The sequence below is a fragment of the Balaenoptera borealis genome, assembly GCF_965194805.1.
Source record: "Balaenoptera borealis genome assembly, chromosome: 16".
Taxonomy (NCBI): Eukaryota; Metazoa; Chordata; class Mammalia; order Artiodactyla; family Balaenopteridae; genus Balaenoptera; species Balaenoptera borealis.
Genome location: NC_138872.1, coordinates 36,657,241 through 36,678,077, shown reverse-complemented (window position 1 = coordinate 36,678,077; position 20,837 = coordinate 36,657,241). Strand labels below are relative to the sequence as shown.

General features: G+C 40.7%; 1 protein-coding gene and 1 pseudogene across 6 annotated transcripts in view; both read right to left on the bottom strand.

Moving 5' to 3' along the window:
- PLCB4 (phospholipase C beta 4) overlaps positions 1-20,837 on the bottom strand; it is a 411,772-nt gene that overhangs the window by 280,256 nt on the left and 110,679 nt on the right. The gene's annotated exons all lie outside the window — the stretch shown is intronic.
- Positions 1,617-2,639, bottom strand: LOC309612899 (transcription elongation factor A protein-like 8 pseudogene; annotated as a pseudogene). Its single transcript has one exon. The product of its transcript is annotated as a transcription elongation factor A protein-like 8 pseudogene (transcript).

The following is a 20,837-nucleotide window of genomic DNA, read 5'->3' as shown; positions in this document are numbered from 1 at the left end:
ATCCATTTTGAGTTTATTTTTGTGTATGGTGTTAGCGAGTGTTCTAATTTCATTCTTTTACATGTAGCTGTCCAGTTTTCCCAGCACCACTTATTCAAGAGGATGTCTCTTCTCCATTGTATATTCTTGCCTCCTTTATCAAAAATAAGGTGGCCATATGTACGTGGGTTTATCTCTGGGCTTTCTATCCTGTTCCATTGATCTATATTTCTGTTTCTGTGCCAGTACCAGACTGTCTTGATTACTGTAGCTTTGTAGAAGAGTCTGAAGTCTGGGAGCCTGATTCCTCCAGCTCCATTTTTCTTTCTCAAGATTGCTTTGGCTATTCGGAGTCCTCTGTGTTTCCATACAAATTGTGAAATTTTTTGCTCTACTTCTGTGCAAAATGCCATTGGTAGTTTGATAGGCATTGCATTGAATCTGTAGATTGCTTTGGGTAGTAGAGTCATTTTTACAATGTTGATTCTTCCAATCCAAGAACATTGTATTTCTCTCCATCTGTTTGTATCATCTGTAATTTCTTTCATCAGTGTCTTATACATTTCTGCATACAGGTCTTTTGTCTCCTTAGGTAGGTTTATTCCTAGGTATTTTATTTTTTGTGTTGCAATGGTAAATGGGAGTGTTTCCTTAATTTCTCTTTCAGATTTTTCATCATTACTGTATAGGAATGCAAGAGATTTCTGTGCATTAATTTTGTATCCTGCAACTTTACCAAATTCATTGATTAGCTCTAGTAGTTTTCTGGTAGAGTCTTTAGGATTCTCTATGTATAGTATCATGTCATCTGCAAACAGTGACAGCTTTATTTCTTCTTTTCCGATTTGGATTCCTTTTATTTCTTTTTCTTCTCTGATTGCTGTGGCTAAAACTTCCAAAAATATGTTGAATTACAGTGGTGAGAGTGGGCAACTTTGTCTTCTTCCTGATCTTAGTGGAAATGGTTTCAGGTTTTCACCATTGAAAATGAGGTTTTCTGTGGGTTTGTCATATACGGCCTTTATTATGTTGATGTAAGTTCCCTCTATGCCTACTTTCTGGAGAGTTTTTTTATCATAAATGGGTGTTGAATTTTGTTGAAAGCTTTTTCTGCATCTATTGAGATGATCATATGGTTTTTATCCTTCAGTTTGCTAATATGGTGTATTACATTGACTGATTTGCATACACTTAAGAATCCTTGCATTCCTGGGATAAACCTCACTTGATCATGGTATATGATCCTTTTAATGTACTGTTGGATTCTGTTTGCTAGTATTTTGTTGAGGATTTTTGCATCTATGTTCATCAGTGATATTGGCCTGTAGTTTTCTTTCTTTGTGACATCTTTGTCTGGTTTTGGTATCAGGGGGATGGTGGTCTCATAGAATGAGTTTGGGAGTGTTCCTCCATCTGCTATATTTTGGAAGAGTTTGAGAAGGATAGGTGTTAGCTCTTCTAAATGTTTGATAGAATTCGCCTGTGAAGCCATTTATTCTTGGGCTTTTGTTTGTTGGAGGATTTTTAATCACAGTCTCAATTTCAGTGTTTGTGACTGGTCTGTTTATATTTTCTATTTCTCCCTGGTTCAGTCTCAGAAGGTTGTGCTTTTCTAAGAATTTGTCCATTTCTTCCAGGTTGTCCATTTTTTTTTTTTTTTTATCTGTAATAACTGCCAGTTTTATTCCTCTGGCTAAGAGATCCAGAGGTAATTTGAGGTTTACATTTTTTTTAATAGTTCTTTCATCAAGAATTTAGGTGCCCCCATTGCCCTTATAAGCTGGTTGCAAATTATTTGATTGACTCTTAATTATAAAAAAAATTTAATTCTTTTTGTATGTGTGACGTGTTCATTAAAAAATACATATAAGCAAAAAGAAAAAAAACTCACACCACACAGAAATAAGCACAGTTAAATTTTTGATATATATATGTATGTATACACACGCACACGCACACACACAATTTGAGATTTTCTCCTACATATGTGAGCTGATACTAAATATGCTGCTTTGTAACCTGTTATGTTTTACTTTACAATATGGAATGAACATATTTTCATGCATATGTGTGAAACTTCCCAATTGAAAAACAGACCTGGAGAATGTGTCAAAATACAAAATCCAGATGCTGGTAGTAAGGACACTACCTAAAACAAAACTCCACCAGATGATTAAAAATAAAACAAAAGTCAAAGATACATCAGAAAATGCTAACAGAAAGAAAGCAGGGGCCAGATTTTAATATCAGACAGAAAAAAAAAAAAGAATTCAAGGCCTAAAGCACACAGGATAAGGATGGCTGCGTGAATGTCTTTGTTTCCAATGCATCATCACAAACTTGTTTCTTACTCTTCTTATCTCTTCCCTAAGCCTTTCCAACTCATCTACTCCTCTTATCATTTCTTCTGGGTCCAAATGCCTAACCGGAGTGTCCTCTTTATATCCCTGACCAGGCTGAGTCAGCCCTCCTCTAAGGTTTCCTTCTGCTTCCTGGCTTACACCTTCTTCAGAAGGTAGAGGATTTCTTTCTGCCTCCTGTGGTACAGCTTCCATAGGGCGGTCTTCCTCAGCCTTTGGCATGTTCTGTGCTTTTCCTTCATTTTCTTCACAAGACTTTCGCAAGTTGAGTATTTTTCTCTTATTTCCTTCCTGAATAAATTAATCCTGCAGGGATCCAGGGGATTTTCCTCCCTCTTCCCTCACTTGATTTGGGTCGCTCCCAAAAGACCAAGAGTCCTGAAAGGATCCGGGGCACTTTTCTCCTCCAGCAATAGGGAGCTGCTACAGGGAAACAGGCCCTGGACTATAAGAACTTCTGCACACATCGACTCCTGGTCATGTGAGGGTCGCGTCATCAATGAGCTCCAGGTTGTCCATTTTATTGGCATATAGTTGCTTGTAGTAATCTCTCATGATCCCTTGTATTTCTGCAGTGTCAGTTGTTACTTCTCCTTTTTCATTTCTAATTCTATTGAGTGTTCTCCCTTTTTTTCTTGATGAGTCTCACTAGTGGTTTATCAATTTTGTTTATCTTCTAAAATAACCAGCTTTTAGTTTTATTGATCTTTGCTATTGTTTCATTCATTTCTCTTTCATTTATTTCTGATCTGATCTTTATGATTTCTTTCCTTCTGCTACCTTTCGGGTTTTTTTGTCTTTCTTTCTCTAATCGCTTTAGGTGTAAGGTTAGGTTGTTTATTTGAGAAGTTTCTTGTTTCTTGAGGTAGGATTGTATTGCTATAAACCTCCTTCTTAGAACTGCTTTTGCTGCATCCCATAGGTTTTGGGTTGTCGTGTTTTCATTGTCACTTGTTTCTAGGTATTTTTTGATTTCCTCTTTGATTTCTTCAGTGATCTCTTGGTTATTAAGTAGTGTATTGTTTAGCCTGCATGTATTTGTATTTTTTACAGATTTTTTCCAGTAATTGATATCTAGCCTCATAGCGTTGTGATCAGAAAAGATACTTGATATGATTTCAATTTTCGTAAATTTACCAAGGCTTGATTTGTGACCCAAGATATCATCTATCCTGGGGAATGTTCCAAGAGCACTTGAGAAGAAAGTGTATTCTGTTGTTTTTGGAGGGAATGTCCTATAAATATCAATTAAGTCCATCTTGTTTAATGTATCATTTAAAGCTTGTGTTTCCTTATTTATTTTCATTTTGGATGATCTGTCCATTGGTGAAAGTGGGGTGTTCAAGTCCCCTACTATAATTGTGTTACTGTCGATTTCCCCTTTTAATATTAACAGCTAAATGGCTGTTAGCATTTGTCTTATGTATTGAGGTGCTCCTATGTTGGGTGCATAAATATTTACAATTGTTGTATCTTCTTCTTGGATTGATCCCTTGATCATTATGTAGTGTCCTTCTTTATCTCTTGTAATGGTCTTTATTTTCAAGTCTATTTTTTCTGATATGAGAATTGCTACTCCAGCTTTCTTTTGATTTCCATTTGCATGGAATATCATTTTCCATCCCCTCACTTTCAGTCTGTATGTGTCCCTAGGTCTGAAGTGGGTCTCTTATAGACAGCATATATACAGGTCTTGTTTTTGTATCCATTCAGCCAGTCTATGTCTTTTGGTGGGAGCATTTAATCCATTTACATTTAAGGTAATTATCAATATGTATGTTCCTATTCCCATTTTCTTAATTGTTTTGGGTTTGTTATTGTAGATCTTGTCCTTTTCTTGTGCTTCCTGTCTACAGAAGTTCCTTTAGCATTTGTTTTACAGCTGGGTTGGTGGTGCTGAATTCTCTTAGCTTTTGCTTGTCTATAAAGGTTTTAATTTCTCTGTCGATCTCAATGAGATCCTTGCTGGGTAGAGTAATCTTGGTTGTAGGTTTTTCCCTTGGCTCACTTTAAATAAGTCCAGCCATTCCCTCCTGACTTGCAGAGTTTCTGCTGAAAGATCTGCTGTTAACCTTATGGGGATTCCCTTATATGTTATTTGTTGTTTTTCCCTAGCTGCTTTTAATATTTTTTGTTTGTATTTAATTTTTGATACTTTAATTAATATTTTTTGGTGTGTTTCTCCTTGGATTTATCCTGTATGGGACTCTCTGTGCTTCCTGGACTTGACTGACTATTTCCTTTCCCATATTAGGGAAGTTTTCAACTATAACCTCTTTAAATATTTTCTCAGTCCCTTTGTTTTTCGCTTCTTCTTCTGAGACCCCTATAATTCGAATGTTGGTGCATTTAATGTTGTCCCAGAGGTCTCTGAGACTGTCCTCAATTCTTTTCATTCTTCTTTCTTTATTCTGCTCTGCAGTAGTTATTTCCACTATTTTTTCTTCCAGGTCACTTATTCGTTCTTCTGCCTCGGTTATTCTGCTATTGATTCCTTCTAGATAATTTTTAATTTCATTTTTTGTGTTGTTCATCATTGTTTGTTTGCTCTTTAGTTCTTCTAGGTCCTTGTTAAACGTTTCTTGTATTTTCTCCATTCTATTTCCAAGATTTTGCCTCATCTTTACTATCATTACTCTGAATTGTTTTTCAGATAGACTGCCTATTTCCTCTTCATTTGTTTGGTTTGGTGGGTTTATACCTTGCTCCTTCATCTGCTGTGTGTTTCTCTGTCTTCTCATTTTGCTTAACTTACTGTGTTTGTGGTCTCCTTTTCGCAGGCTGCAGGTTCATAGTTCCCATTGTTTTTGGTGTCTTCCCCCAGTGGCTAAGTTTGGTTCAGTGGGTTGTGTAGGCTTCCTGGTGGAGGGGACTGGTGCCTGTGCTCTGGAGGATGAGGCTGGATCTTGTCTTTCTAGTGGGCAGGACAGTGTCCGGTGGTGTGTTTTGGGGTCTCTGTGACTTTTTTATGATTTTAGGCAGCCTCTCTGCTAATGGGTGGGGTTGTGTTCCTGTCTTGCTAGTTGTTTGGCATAGCGTGTCCAGCACTGTAGCTTGCTGGTCATTGAGTGGAGCTGGGCCTTAGCGTTGAGATGGAGATCTCTGGGAAAGCTTTCGCTGTTTGATATTACATGGAACTGGGAGGTCTCTGGTGGACCAATGTCCTGAACTCGGCTCTCCCACCTCAGAGGCAGAGGCCTAACACCCAGCTGGAGAACCAAAACCAAAAAGAGAAAAAGGAAAAAAATATATATATATATCGTTTCTCCCAAAGTCTACCACCTCAATTTTGGGATGATTCATTGTCTATTCAGGTATTCCACAGATGCAGGGTACATCAAGTTGACTGTGGAGATTTAATCCACTGCTCCTGAGGCTGCTGAGAGAGATTTCTCTTTCTCCTTTGTTCGCATAGCTCTTGGGGTTCAGCTTTGGATTTGGCCCATCCCTGTGTGTAAGTCACCTGAGAGTGTCTGTTCTTTGATCAGACAGGACGGGGTTAAAGGAGTAGCTGCTTCGGGGGCTCTTGCTCACTCAGGCCAGCGGGAGAGAGGAGTATGGAATGCGGGGCAAGCCTGCAGCAGCAGAGGCCACTGTGACGTTGCACCAGCCTGAGGCGTGCCGTGTGTTCTCCCGGGGAAGTTGTCCCTGGATCATGGGGCCCTGGCAGTGGCGGGCTGCCCAGGCTCCCGGGAGGGGAGGTGTGGATAGTGACCTGTGCTTGCTCACAGGCCTTTTGGTGGCTGCAGCAGCAGTTTTAGTGTCTCATGCCCGTCTCTGCTGTTCAGGCTGATAGCCGCAGCTCATGCCCTTCTCTGGAGCTCCTTTAGGTGGTGCTCTGAATCCCCTCTCCTTGTGCACCCTGAAACAATAGTCTCTTGACTCTTAGGCAGGTCCAGACTTTTTCCCGGACTCCCTCCGGCTGGCTGTGGTGCACTAGACCTCTTCAGGCTGTGTTCACGCAGCGAACCCCAGTCCTCTTCCTGGGATCCGACCTCCGAAGCCCAAGCCTCAGCTCCCAGCCCCAGCCCGCCCCGGCGGGTGAGCAGACAGGCCTCTCGGGCTGGTGAGTGCTGGTTGGCACCGATCCTCTCTGCGGGAATCTCTCCGCTTTGCCCTCTGCACCCCTGTTGCTGCGCTCTCTGTGGCTCCGAAGCTCCCCCCTCTGCCACCCGCAGTATCCGCCCGCGAAGGGGCTTCCTAGTGTGTGGAAACCTTTCCTCCTTTACAGCTCCCTCCCAGAGGTGCAGGTCTTGTCCTTATTCTTTTGTCTGTTTTTCCTTTTTTCTTTTGCCCTACCCAGGTACGTGGGGAGTTTCTTGCCTTTTGGGAACTTGGAGGTCTTCTGCCAGTGTTCAGTAGGTGTTCTGTAGGAGCTGTTCCACATGTAGATGTATTTCTGATGTATTTGTGGGGAGGAAGGTGATCTCCACATCTCACTCCTCCACCATCTTGAAGGTCTCTATCAATCACACTAAACTGCAATTTCCCTCACTCCACCCCCTTTTTCTCCCCAGCCCTTACCATCATCTGGCACACCTCTTATCTGACTTGTTTTTTTGTCTTCTTCCACATCCTGGAATGTAAGCTCCATGAAAGTACTGACTTTTGCCTGATTTATTCATATTATGTACCTGGCACATAGCAGGAACTCAATAAATATTTGCTGAAATGAATGAATAGATGCACCTGAGCTGTGGGTGGAAGAAAGCTTCTAGTTTGAAGGATTGTGAAAAAGTATGTACTCTGATTTATTACCAAGGCCATATTCATAACCCATTTTGTTTCAGAACAGAGAGAGCTATGGGAATAATTCCCTTTTATGGACTTCATAAAACTATCAATCATGAAAAATGCAGGGAGGATAGTGAAGGGAGCCTAGTAACCCACCCTTGAAGCTTCTTTAATCACAATACATGTGACAGGGTGAACTACTGGCTGATGTTTGCCTCTGGTGACTGTAGTGTTCCTAACTAAAGATCAGTGTGTGTTGTTGGGAAAATACAACTATATTTATGGAAGATACAAGGGGATAAAATATTTAAAAATCAGGGCAGTTCTAGAAACTCCAAACTAAACAATTTTTTATTTCCAGAGACCCTCCAAGCAGTAATATTCCATGGTTCTATGAAATACTTATGGAGCCCCGACACAGCTACATATGACACGTGGAATCAGATAGAACAATAAAGAACTTTCAGGCCTCACCCTCAGAGGGTTTACAGCTTGGCATGGAAGTTAAGATAATTGTGTTGTTGAAATGAACTGAAGCACACGGTGAAAACAGAAGGCACACTCAGGGTTAAAAGAGGAACACGGGTGTAACTGGGGTCCTCAGCAGATCGGGGGTCAGGAAAGATCTGGAGCAGGAGGTGACCTTGGTGTCTCTTAGAGAGCCAGCATGGGGAGGGCAAGGCTGTGTTTGGAGATGGCATCTCCCCATTTGGCTGGAACAGAGGTCACCTATAAGGAAGTGGCAGGAAGCAAGTAAAGGGTGGCAGAAACCAGAGCACTGAGGGCTGAGTGCCAGAGGCAATGGGCTCTGGTTCAACAGAAAAGGATAGGCAGGAGGCTGACACCCAAAGCCCAGGGAAGCCGTAATTGTTTTACGCCCTGGGTTTCCCTGTACCTTCCCAGGAGGCAGCATGGCCAGAAGGAAAGGAACTGATCTAGATAAGCAGGTTGGGAAGAGAAGTATAAGATTAGTAAATAGTCCTAGCTGGGTGTAGAAAGAACCTGGCACAGAGAAGAGAGAGCCAGGTCTGTGCAAGGGGCCTGAATCATCCCATGGGAAGCAGGAGAGGCAGCTGTTGAAGCGCCTGAGTTTTCCCACATCCAGAAGAAACAAAAATGACCAGACAGGAAGGCGAATAAAGGGAGTTCAAAGGATGCCATGACTCAAGGAATATTCAAAGCCATCATAAAATTACAATGCCCAATGTTTTTATTTAGTTTATCAGTTGGTTTCAGAGATTTGGAATCAAAAGCACAAAATTATTTTCCATTTAAGAGTGGCCCTTTCCTGAAAAGAGCCTCACCCCAATCAAAAACCTCTAAAAATCAGATGTAAGTTTCTAGATTGTGTTGGCAGAGGCTAATCTGCCATTATCAGAACAGAACAATCAGAATGGGTTATACCAATTATTATTTTTAAAATAACTTTCTTTGGACTCATCTCAATAGTAGATATGTAAAATGTGAAGTCTGAAACCAATGCAATATAAATGGCTCTAGAATTTGTTAAATTTGATTTTTTAAAAAGAGGCACCTGTGGTCACAGGACAAAAAGGGTCCATCCACCACCCTGTGTGAGCATTCATTTATCTGACAGATATTTACTGAGCCCCTACTCTGCCTCAGGCACTATTCTAGTTGCCTGGGACACATCAATAAACAAACAAAACCCCACCATCAGGACACAGACATTCTAGTGAGGGGAGAGAGAGAGAAACACTATACCTAATAAAAAGTTAAATTATATAATAATTTGGAAGGTAGGAAGTGCTATGGGGAGAAAAAAGCAGAGGACAAAGTAGGGGCTAGTAAGAAAGGGAGGTTTATCATATGATATCACTTATATGTGGAAGATAAAATATGGCACAAATGAACTTATCTACGAAGCAGAAACAGACTCACAGACATAGAGAACAGACCTGTAATTGTCAAGGGTGAGGGAGGGAGGGAAAGGAATGGATTGGGAGTTTGGGGTTAGCAGATGTAAACCATTACATATAGAATGGATAAACAACAAGGTCCTACTGTAGAGCACAGGGAACTATAGTCAATGTCCTGGGATAAACCATAAAGGGAAAGAACGTATACATATATGCATAACTGAGTCACTTTGCTGTACAGCAGAAAATATAACACAACATTGTAAATCAACTATACTTCAATTTTTTTCAAAAAGGAAGGTTTATAATTAAGCAAAGACTTGAAGGAGGTAAGGGACTAGCCAGGTAGATGAGCAGGGAAGGAGGAGCATTTCTGAGACAGGAAGCAGCCCAGGCCAAGACCCTGAGGTGAGAGCATGCCTATGTGTTCATGGAACAGCAAGGAGGCCAGAGTGGCTGAGCAGAGAGAGCTGGGTGAGATGAGGTGACGGAGGTAATCAGGGATCAGATGGTGCAGGCCTGGGAGGCCACCGCTAAGACCTTGGCTTGTACTCAGTGTGAGATGAGGACCCTCTGGAGGATTCTGGGCAGGGAGGGGCAGAGACTGACTTAGGCTCAACAGGTCACTCTGGCTGCTGAGTGGAGAACAGACTATGTTGGGAGGGGGACAAGCCAGGAAGAAAGAGCCCAGTAATCCAGGCAAAGGAGAACGTGGCTCAGGCCAGGGTGACAGCACCAGCAATAGGGGAAAGAAGGTGGGTACAGTTTGAAGGTAGAGCAGACAGGATTTACCAACATACCATGTGTGGGTGTGAGAAAGAAAGGAGTCATGGGTGATTCTAAGAACAAGACGAAGTAATACACCCTTGCTGCATCTCAATACAAATACCCCAAAAATGTCTAGAAAAGGTTATTATTCAGTCCAACACTAGGTTTCAATTTAGCACCTGCTATTTGAAGAGGGATTCCATCCCAGGAAGTCTGGCCACAAAGAAGCAAAGTATTCATGGTCGGCAAGTTTCACCAATATATGGTTCTGTTCCAGCAGCAGGGCAAGCATTACATAAATGAACACGTCTGGCTGTCAAGATCCCACTTTTGCTAAAAAAAAAAGCAGGGCCTAGAGGTATGTGTAATATGTATACAACAATACATAAAAGTACATTACAGCCCATCAGTCAGTTCACGGTGGCAATGTTTTCTTTCTTTAAGAGTCAACTAGTTACATAAAAATGTTGTACCCTAATTATAAAAATCAGGGGGATTGTTTTGGTTTTTGGGTTTTGATTTGGGGTTTTTTTTTGTTTTATTTTTTTTGAAGGAAGATGCTGGATCATGACTCTCAAATGGTTTCTTTTGATACTAATTTAAATTTCAAAACACAACCTAAAATCCATGGTCAGAATGATGCTATCAATCTGAATCATTTTTAGGACTAAATAGACTATGGATGGCTTCCCAAAGATAGCACATTCGATGACTCACGGCATGGTATCCACCCCGCTGGGAGGGTTTCACCTAGAACTTTAAAGGAAGTGCTTTCTAAGATGAAGAAAACAAGCACAAAGAAACCCACCCTGAGCTCATTCTGAGCCAAACAAAGCAACCTCTTCAAATGAAATAGGAAAAACCAAGATGAAATAAAACCAAGAAAGAATATAGAGCGTGTTGATCCCTTTCCCATTTTTTTTTTTTCCATTGCTGCAACTAGCTGATCTTAGACAAAGGATTTCCTTCAAAATCATTGCTGGGAGTTTAAGAGTCACTGCATGGAATAGGATGCCTTCTACCTTCAATTTCATTCCTTCTTGAAAGTTCCCATATTCTAGTACATTCCAGTTACTTCAGATTTTTTAAAATTAATTTTGACTCTTTTAAAGGAAACCCAGGAAAACAAAATCAGAACACGCAAAAATGATAGAGCAGGGAGGGCAGCTCCTGCTGAAGCAGATTCCTCAGTTTATTAACATATTTAGTACAGAGCAATAGCTTCATAGATTAATTTTCTAGATTCTAGAGAAAAGGACCAAGAGTATATTAGAATGAACCACATAAAATTATTAATATTTAATCATTTTAACCAACAAAAACACCATTTCACGTGGTTCAGCCTAAGACTTACCAATAATATATCAGATATCCAATTTGAAGTTAAGATGTTTCTCAATAACACATGTGAACAAGGAAGTGAGATTCCATGTTCTCTAATTCAGTTTGCATACAACTTTAAACTTCTGTATATAATATTTCCAAAAACCATAAACACTTAAAACATTACCCATCACTCTCTAATTGCAATTACAAACAAGAGGACTTAAAAATAAAAATAAATTAGGCATTTTTATCTAAATGTAGATCAGCATTTTTATCCAAATACATATCTCTAGCTTGCTGGTGCCTTTGTTATTGCTCTAAAACTTAATTTTAAAAATCTATCAGATCTTTCTTCTCTCTTACCTGTGGTCACAAGAAAGAATTACCACCTCCTCTGAGATATCACAGCCCACGCTACCTGCTCTATCTGGTTTTAGAATTGCCACTCCTATCTCATCCTGGAAGAGCCCCACCAGCCCATTCATTCTTTTATCCTCAACAGCACTAACTGTAGGAGGGAGAGAAATGTGGCCCAGGAAAACGGTTCCTGCCACTATGTGGTAGGAGGTGGGCTCAGTGATCCAATCTGGAGTCACGCTGGTACACTCGGGGACACCTTGGCCAGGACACACACAACAGCACATTCCTATGGGATGGGGGAGCCCCAGCTCCACTGCGTTGTACAAGGCACCTGGACTGGAGAGTAGAGAAAACTCAGGAGACCACTTGTGTTTGGACAACATCCTCCAGGGTCAGGAGAGGGTCTGAACCACATTCTCAGCATAATTTAACAGACACACACAGACTCTTCCTGGCGTTACAAAGACATGTTGGGTCCTGAAGTCCCCACTGAATGAAAGTTTCGGGTCCCATTAAACATATTCGTCCTTATAAATAGGATTTGAAATGAGCAATTACATGTGACTAAAATTGAGTAGTTGTCTTTGACTTTTCCTTCACATGTGTCCCCAAACTGTCCCCCTGACGGCACCTCGGAGCACAGACAGGACTCAGGAGAGACAGCTGAGCAAGGACAGCAGCACGGGTGTTGGGCTGCACCCCACAGGCCTGCAAGCCTTGCGACTGCCCAGCTGCAAGACCGAAGAAAGAGCCCAGAGACAGTAGCAGAGACATCAGTACTTTAATGGATGGGGGAGCTTACATTTTTGAAGCAAAAAGGGTCCTGGAGAGACACCCCACTGGGGACAGCAGATAGCAGTAGGACATGGCAGGAGTCTTCACTACCAGGGGAAGAGGGAGGTTACCAATTATAGGAGGAATTGATGTCAGGCTGGCTCATCGGTTACCAGGGAAACCAGCAGAGGAGCCCACCCCTCACTGACCCTTTGATGAAGGGGAGTGAGACATTCCAATCTAAAGATTAGGACAATTGCTAGCTGGGGCCTGGGGCAAGTACCAGGCTCTATGACTAAGAAGGAATGCCTGTCAGGGGAGTTGGGTATAGGTGAAGCAGGGACTGGTCGAGCAGGGGACATGCAGAGACCAAGAGACCAGCTATCCTGAGTGGCCTGATCATACAACGACCACCTGCCAGTGGAGGGGCAGGGGTTTCAGTGCCAGGTGACCAACTAGTCCCAGATTGAAAACTGAAAATCCTGAGTCCAGGAGCCTCTCTGTCTCAGGCAATTGTGATGGTTGGCCACTGTGTAATGAGAGCTTGTTTCTCCAGTAATGACAGACCAAGCCCGGTGCCTTTCAATCTCTAGCTCTGCCAGAAGTTTCCTGTCACTCATTATTATAGCCAAGCCAGTAAACAGCCCAAGAATGCACTCAATAAATACCACAGACACACCTCCTATTATGATCACGGGTTTGGAGACACAGTCTTGGGTTAGGCCCACAATAACTGAGCAAATTCCCATCAACCTTCACTTATAGACAAAAAAGGAACAAGCCTCCCTCAGGTACTTCAGTCGGGCCTGATGGGTTGTTTCCAGCGCAGACAACTGTAAGAAGCTCCTTTAACTGTGGGATTCCCAGATGCAGGTGACTGATCTCATAAGGATGAGAAGGAAGCCTTAAACCATCACTCACGTGAAGTGGACAAAACAAGAGTCAGCAGCCAGCTCCTAGTGCTGAGCCCAAAGCTAAGTGACTTTTAAAGACAAGAAGAATCAACTCTTCAACAAGGCAGTTTTTATTGCTGTAAAATTACTTCAGTTAATGATCACTTCATTTATTGATACACAAGCTAGACCATGGGTGAGATGCTGTGACAAAAGAACATGAAAACAGAAGAAGACCTCCCCCACCCCACCTCACCCCAGCACTAAGGACTGTTCTTAAAATCGATTACTTACTCTGCCCTTCCTTTCCTCAAAATCATTTCAAAGAGTGAGTCCAAGATCTGAAAGTAATTCCCAAGTCTCACTACCTCGCTAATATTGATCTTAATCTTTCTTTAGCCAAAAAAAAAAAAAAAAATGATGAATGGGTACCCTTTTGCAGTACTGTATTAGTGTTATTCTAAGAGACTCTATAACAATTATTATTTGTTCCATTTTGTTGTCCTAGTGAGACTGTCATGGACTAAATGTCTGTGTTCCCCAAAACACATATGTTGAAGCCCTAATCCCTAAGGTGATGGTATTTGGATGTGAGACCTTTGGGAGGTGATTAGGGTTTAGATTAGGTCATGAGGGTGGAGCCCTCGTGATGGGATTAGTGCCCTTATAAAGACACAAGATCTCTGTCCCTCTCTAGGTGCAAGCACCTGAGAAAGGCCATATAAGGACACAGCCAGAAGGCCATCTACAAATTAGGAAGAGGGTTTTCATCAGACACCAAATCTGTTCTCAGCCTCTAGAACTGTGAGAAATAAATGTTTGTTGTTTAAGCCACCAAGTCTATGATATTTTGTTAGAGCAGCCCAAAATGATTAAAACATAGACCCAGAAGGTGTAGGGAAAAATCATATAATCACACAGTCCTCAAGGAAACACTTTTGATTGACATTATCAAGACTTACACTGAGATACACACTGAATGGTAAGAGAAAACAATGATTGTCACCCTGAGTCTCCTACAGCAGACTCCCGTGACACTGGCAGCCTGCTCACAGAAATTAAGTGGATCAGTGCCAGTCTTCCTTGAAAAGACTTATATCATGAACACAATGTCAGTAACAGTGTATGAGGCTAAAGATGTTTGACGGCCCTCGATTAAGGGCAACTGTTGAGACATCTCTGACAGCTACATCTTGATCAGCTATTCAAAGTTTGGTCAAGGTCACAATTTCCAAGGAACTTTGCCCAGCAACATAATCAAGCACAGCATATGGGCCCTGCAGCTTAACTGCCTCACTCACACTGGACTTCTCATCTCCACAAGTCTCACCATAGCATTTGGCAAGCCCATGTCTGGATAACGAGTCCAAGAACATTTGTTCAATTATTGCACAAGTGCTTACATAATTTTGTTTGAACCAAGTTTTCCAGGGTCTGATAGCAACAACTGATCCAGATGGAAACATATTACAAAGCCCCTCTCAGTGAGGTAATTCTTAGATCTATAGCCTTTTTTCCTGCAGAATTTGCATCTGGAATCCTTAAATGGGTGAGAGTGTGTATGAACGTGATCTTCAGCCAGGGAAAGGGTTAACAACACCAAAGTGATCTGGATATAGTCTTCATGACACCACTGACTGCAGTCCACAACTCAGGTTAGCAGGAATGCCCATCTTTGTATTAAAGACATCAGTTACATTAGAAATCACACTTTTTTCCCCACATGGAAGGGGATTTTCAGTTGGAGCACTACTCATGCTAAATCAAGTTTAGGCAAGAGGCAGCCCTAAAGGACTGACTTGAGCGCGCATTCCTTTTTTTGTTTTATAACATCTTTATTGGAGTATAATTGCTTTACAATGGTGTGTTAGTTTCTGCTTTATAACAAAGTGAATCAGCTATACATATACATATATCTCCATATCTCTTCCCTCTTGTGTCTCCCTCCCTCACACCCTCCCTATCCCACCCCTCTAGGTGGTCACAAAGCACAGAGCTGATCTCCCTGTGCTATGCGGCTGCTTCCCACTAGCTATTTTACATTTGGTAGTGTATATATGTCCATGACACTCTCTCACTTCGTCCCAGCTTACCCTTCCCTCTCCCCGTGTCCTCAAGTCCATTCTCTAGTAGGTCTGCATCTTTATTCCTGTCTTGCCCCTAGGTTCTTCATGACCATTTTTTTTTTTTTATTCCATAAATATGTGTTAGCATACGGTATTTGTTTTTCTCTTTCTGACTTACTTCACTCTGTATGACAGACTCTAGGTCCATCCACCTCACTACAAATAACTCAATTTCATTTCTTTTTATGGCTGAGTAATATTCCATTGTGTATATGTGCCGCATCTTCTTTATCCATTCATCTGTCGATGGACACTTAGGTTGCTTCCATGTCCTGGCTATTGTAAATAGAGCTGCAATGAACATTGTGGTACATGACTCTTTTTGAATTATGGTTTTCTCAGGGTATATGCCCAGTAGTGGGATTTCAGCGTGCATTCTTCCCTGCAGCAGTCCTATACAATCACTACCTGGCAGATGCCCCAGCTTGCAAAATTCAAACAGTAGGACCAGGTTTACAATCGAAAAATTCTCCATCAAGTGGCTGATTCTACTGGTGAGATTTAAATCTCTGAACAATGAGTATTAGTGTTCATGAGAAGAATGCTTTCAACAACACAGATTATTTTATGTAATAATCCACAGTGAGGCCAAGACACAGATTTTTATGATGATGAATTTTTGGCCCACAATATTGTTAGGACAATAAATGCTTCTGTTCGGAAACTTCTATTTCACTTACACCTTGATGCAAAATGAGGAACTTCAGCCCAGAAATTCCAGGGCATATGCTGATTTATGTCTAGTGTTCAGGAACGTTCCTAAACATGGCACTGGGAATGCAGTCTGTACTCAACGTTTTATAATGAATGCTCAATTCCTATGTTCACCAATAATTCCTGCATGTGTTTCTCCATTTTTTTCCCTCATCCTCACCAGAGAAAAGACTGTAATGGGTAGTGATTTGTTTTATCTAAGGCAAGTAATTTCAGATTTTTCAAGCTAAAGGGAACCTGAGATTATCTATCCCAACCCCTAACTTGGAGGAAGAGGACATCGATGGGCAGAGAATTGAAAACAAATAAGCTTCAAATAAAACACTCCTTCATAACCACTTTCTCTCATTTGTTCCAGCAAGCATGTCCTCAAAGAGACTAAAATGCCCCTGACACTGGACTGCAAACCTCTGGGATATCTAATGCAATATCAAGAGAAAAAATATCCATCTCCTTCCTCAGTGAAGAACCTGGGCAAACCTGCTGTATTAGTTTTCTGTTGCTCCCATAACAAAACCCACAAACACAGTGGCTTGAAAGAACACAAATTCATTATCTTACAGTTCTGTGGGTCAGAAGTACAACACAGGTCTCACTGACTAAAATCAAGGTGTCTGCAGGGCTGTGCTCCTTTCTGGAGGGTCTGGGAGAAAAGCTGTTTCCTTGCCATTCCCAGGTTGTAGTGGCCACTTACATTCCTTGGCTCATGGCTTCCTTCCTCCATCTTCAAAGCCAGTAATGTGAGTCAAGTCCCAGTTCCTTTCATGCTTTGGATTTCTCATACCATTTCCTCTAATATCCAAGAGCGCGTGTTGTCTCTCTCTCTCTCTCTCTCTCTCTCTCTCTCTCTCTCTCTTTCTCCCTCTCTCTCTCTCTCCGTCTCTCTCTCTCTGACAAAAGTTAAGGTTCTCTACTTTTAAGAACTCATAAGATTACCCTGGACCCACGCAAATTATCCAAGATAATCTAGCTACCTCAAGGTCCATTCTCTTAATCATATCTGCAACCTCCTTTTTGCCACGGAGGTAATATTTACAAGTTCAAGAAATTAGGACTTGCACATCTTTGGGGAGCCATTCTGCCTACAGTACCTGCCCATCCTTCTGACCCTCGCTTCATTAAATGGCCCCAAAACATCTGGTGACCAGGTCAGAAATCTGGGAGACATGCCTCGATTAATCTCATGCATTTACACTCCACGTCCAGTTAAGAACTAAATCCCATCGACTCCAAGTCCTAACTCTGTCAATACTGGCCCCTGCTTCTTACACTCTTAGCTACATCCAAGGCTGAGCCCTCCCCAGAATTCTTCGCTTCTTTTCCTTTTTCTGGCACCAGTCTCATTTTTTTTTTTTTTTCAGTTCTTCACAGTGTCCTTCTGAGGCCATGTGCTTCAGGCAAGGTGTCTCCAGTCCCAGTTCCAGGGGATGGGACTAGATTGGTCTCAGCAAGTCATGGTGGCCTCATGTCCTCTGCCAGTCATTTTTCAACTTGAGGGGAACACAGAGTCCTAATGAATTCATTGAGCCACTGAATTAACCAACACAGGAGTCACTTGAGACTTCCTGTTAGGTCACCTAAGTCAAATTGAGTTGAGTGTTTCTATTGCTTGATGCTAAAAACATCCTGAATGGTACATTGCTGATTAAAATAACTGCAAAATTTTGCTCACTGTTCTACTTATTCCTGGCCTCCCATGACCTCCAGCCTCTGTGCTTCACCCTATACATCATCTACTTGGAAGCAAAATACCTTTTTTTTTTTAATTTTAGTTTTATTGGAGTATAGTTGATTTACAATGTTGTGTTAGTTTCAGGTGTAAAGCAAAGTGATTCAGTTATACATATATACATTCATTCTTTTTTAGATTCTTTTCTCTTATAGGTTATTACAGAATATTGAGTAGAGTTCCCTGTGCTATACAGTAGGTTCTTGTTGGTTGTCTATCTTGTATATGGCAGTGTGTGTATGTTCATCCCAAGCTCTGATCTAATTTTTTTTTTAAATGATACAAATGAACTTATTTACAAAACAGAAACAGACTTACAGATATCAAAAACAAACTTATGGTTACCAAACGGGAAAGGTAGGAGGGAGGGATAAATCGAAAACAGAATACCTTTAAAAGCCACCAATCTTATCAGGTGTCCCTCTATTCAAAATGCTTTCGTGATGTCCCATTATCCATAACTGGTTCTCCAAAATCTGTGCTTATATCCCTCTAAAGAATCTAGAAACACTATGCAACCAAAAGTCAATTTTAAGTTGATATCTTAATTTTTGTCATCATACATTCAAAAATGTTGCTAAAGATGTAAAGTTCTGGCATGTTGTAAATGGTGACATTTTAAGTAAAACTCTTATATCACTCAAATAAATCCACAAGAATCTAAACAGCATAGTGATTTGGTACTCATGATCATTCATTTAAAAATAAATAAGCTCTTCTTTTACATGTATGTTTTATCATATTCTTCTCATATTTCCATTCTACTTCCCCTGCAAAATTTTATCTTAGTGAATATATTCTGATGATTCTAAGTGTTTTATTGATTGACCTATCATATACATTCCTACACACACCAAAAATAGGCATGTAATTTAGAATTTTAAGTATTAATTTACTTTGAATTTAGCCCCTAAGGGTGAAATAATTTCTTCTGAGTTATACAACAACATTTACATGTAAACAACTGAAAAAAAAACATACAAATATGGTCAATAATTATTAAATATAAAAAAGTAAAACTTTATTTTAAATGTCTCTCTTGATAAGATGGATAGGGCTTTAAAAAATTAACCCAGGCATCTATAGGTGAATATTCCTTATGCTAAAGTAATAATGGTTTAGCATCAATTTTATTTTAATTTTTCATATTTCTATGCATAATTGCTGATAAATCCTTTTGGCCTAAAACAGGAGATGAGTAAGAGTTTTGCCGTAGCCACATCACTCAAATCTCTGAACTCCTTTTGAGTTTGAGGCCATCAAAGACAGTCATGCATCATCAACATTATCTTTAATTACCTCTCAACTGATGACCCAATTATGCCTTCAATTTTGTTAGAAGCAAAGTGCCCTTTTGTTTAGGCCTTGGAATGTTTTCGCATCACAGGACAATGTACCATATTAAGATTCTGGAAAGATGAGAGGAATGCCTCGTTTCTGTAAAAAGGTAGAAGGGAGAGCAGATGCATTCCCAGGCAGATCAATTTTAGGAAAGAGTGCACATAAAAGTTGAAAACCTGGACAGCTACTCCCTTAAGAGTTTCCGAGCCCTTGCATGTACCCCATTAGAATGTCTTCATTGATGCTCAAAGGTATGTCTAAAGGCATTTTGAAAATGGCTGATCTGTAGGATAAAATCAAAATGACTTTGCATAAAACACAATGCCTTTCCTGATCTGATGCAGGCTCGGTGTCTCATTTCCCACCCTTATCCCTCTACCCCCCATTCCCTACACCAGCCTGAGAAAGCTGAATTACGTATACTGGTTGTAAGTTCGCTTTCAAGAGGAACATGTGTCAAAAGGACTTCCTTCCTTTACTACGATTTGACCCCCAGCCTGCTGCTATTTTAGACACAAGGGGTGATTCACTAATATTTCTACCAGCATCTTGCCCCTGGCTCAGTCTAGTTGTGGGGACTCTGCTTGCTGTATGAATAAATTAACAGTAGCAGTTTAAATAGTCCCCATACCTTTAGGATAAAATTCTGTATAATAAACCACCCAACCGTATATTCCCACACTCTAGGAACACCATTCAACAGTTCCAGCACTTCACATATATATCCAACTATATCTATCTATCTATCTATCTATATATATACATATATGAATATATAATTTCATATATATAGTCAACAATTCCAGCATTTCACATATACAAATGTTCTTTTTACTACTCTGTTCTCCTGTCCCTTCTGCTCTCGCTGAAGCTTTCCCTAATTTTCCCTTCTCCATCCCAGGTATAAAATTAGTCACTCTCTTCCCTGACTGCACGTCGCTTTTACTTCTATTGGATATTTTTCACATTCTGCTTGGTGCCATGATGGTGATGTGTGTAAGTCTGGTCTCCATGGCAGCCACATCCATTGGGTTCTATCCTCATGTGATCCCTGGGTCCTGACCACCTCTCCTTGAAAATCTCTCTTTCCTCATGGCCAGTCCATTCCTCTCACCCCGTACGTGATCCTTCTTCCTCAACTTCCTTCACTTGCTCCCCCACTCTGCCCACTGCTTATCTCAGAGGTTCTTACGCTCTTCGTGGTGCAATAGCAGAGGTCTCAGGCTAGACCAAAGTGAGCTAACACCAAACTCATATGACAGGTAAGTTTTCCCAAGTTGGAAGGGGAAAAAAAGTAATAACAATTTCCTCATGTTAGGGTTTTTATCATTTTTCTTAAAAGTTTGCCACTTAACTGTGAGTAATGATCAGCAGGTGACAAGAGTAAACAAATATTAAGGGAAAACACAGAAAATCAATCACATATAAGTAATTTAAGAGTTTTGTGTATATGCTCAAGGGTTAGAATTTTATATTATGTATAAAACAAGATCTAGTATTTTATTAGCAAAATTGGTGTTGTGCTTCTTCATGACATAATGAAACATATCCACATTTCTACGTGCATGTGTATGTATACACTTGTAATGTAAATTACACATATTAGTTATCAATATAAAATTAAGTTCCTTTCTATTTGTCTGACATCGCAACATGTAAAAGTAGCCCAATGGAACTCTCAGGCACTGCTGGTGTGAATGCAAAACTACCCAAACATTTTGGAAACCAACTTGGCAATTTCTCATGCAACTGATTATGCACATGGCCCAGCCATTCCAGCCTTATTTACTCAAGAAAACCAAAAACATGTCCACACAAAGACGTGTACACAAAAGTTCATGGTAACTTTAATA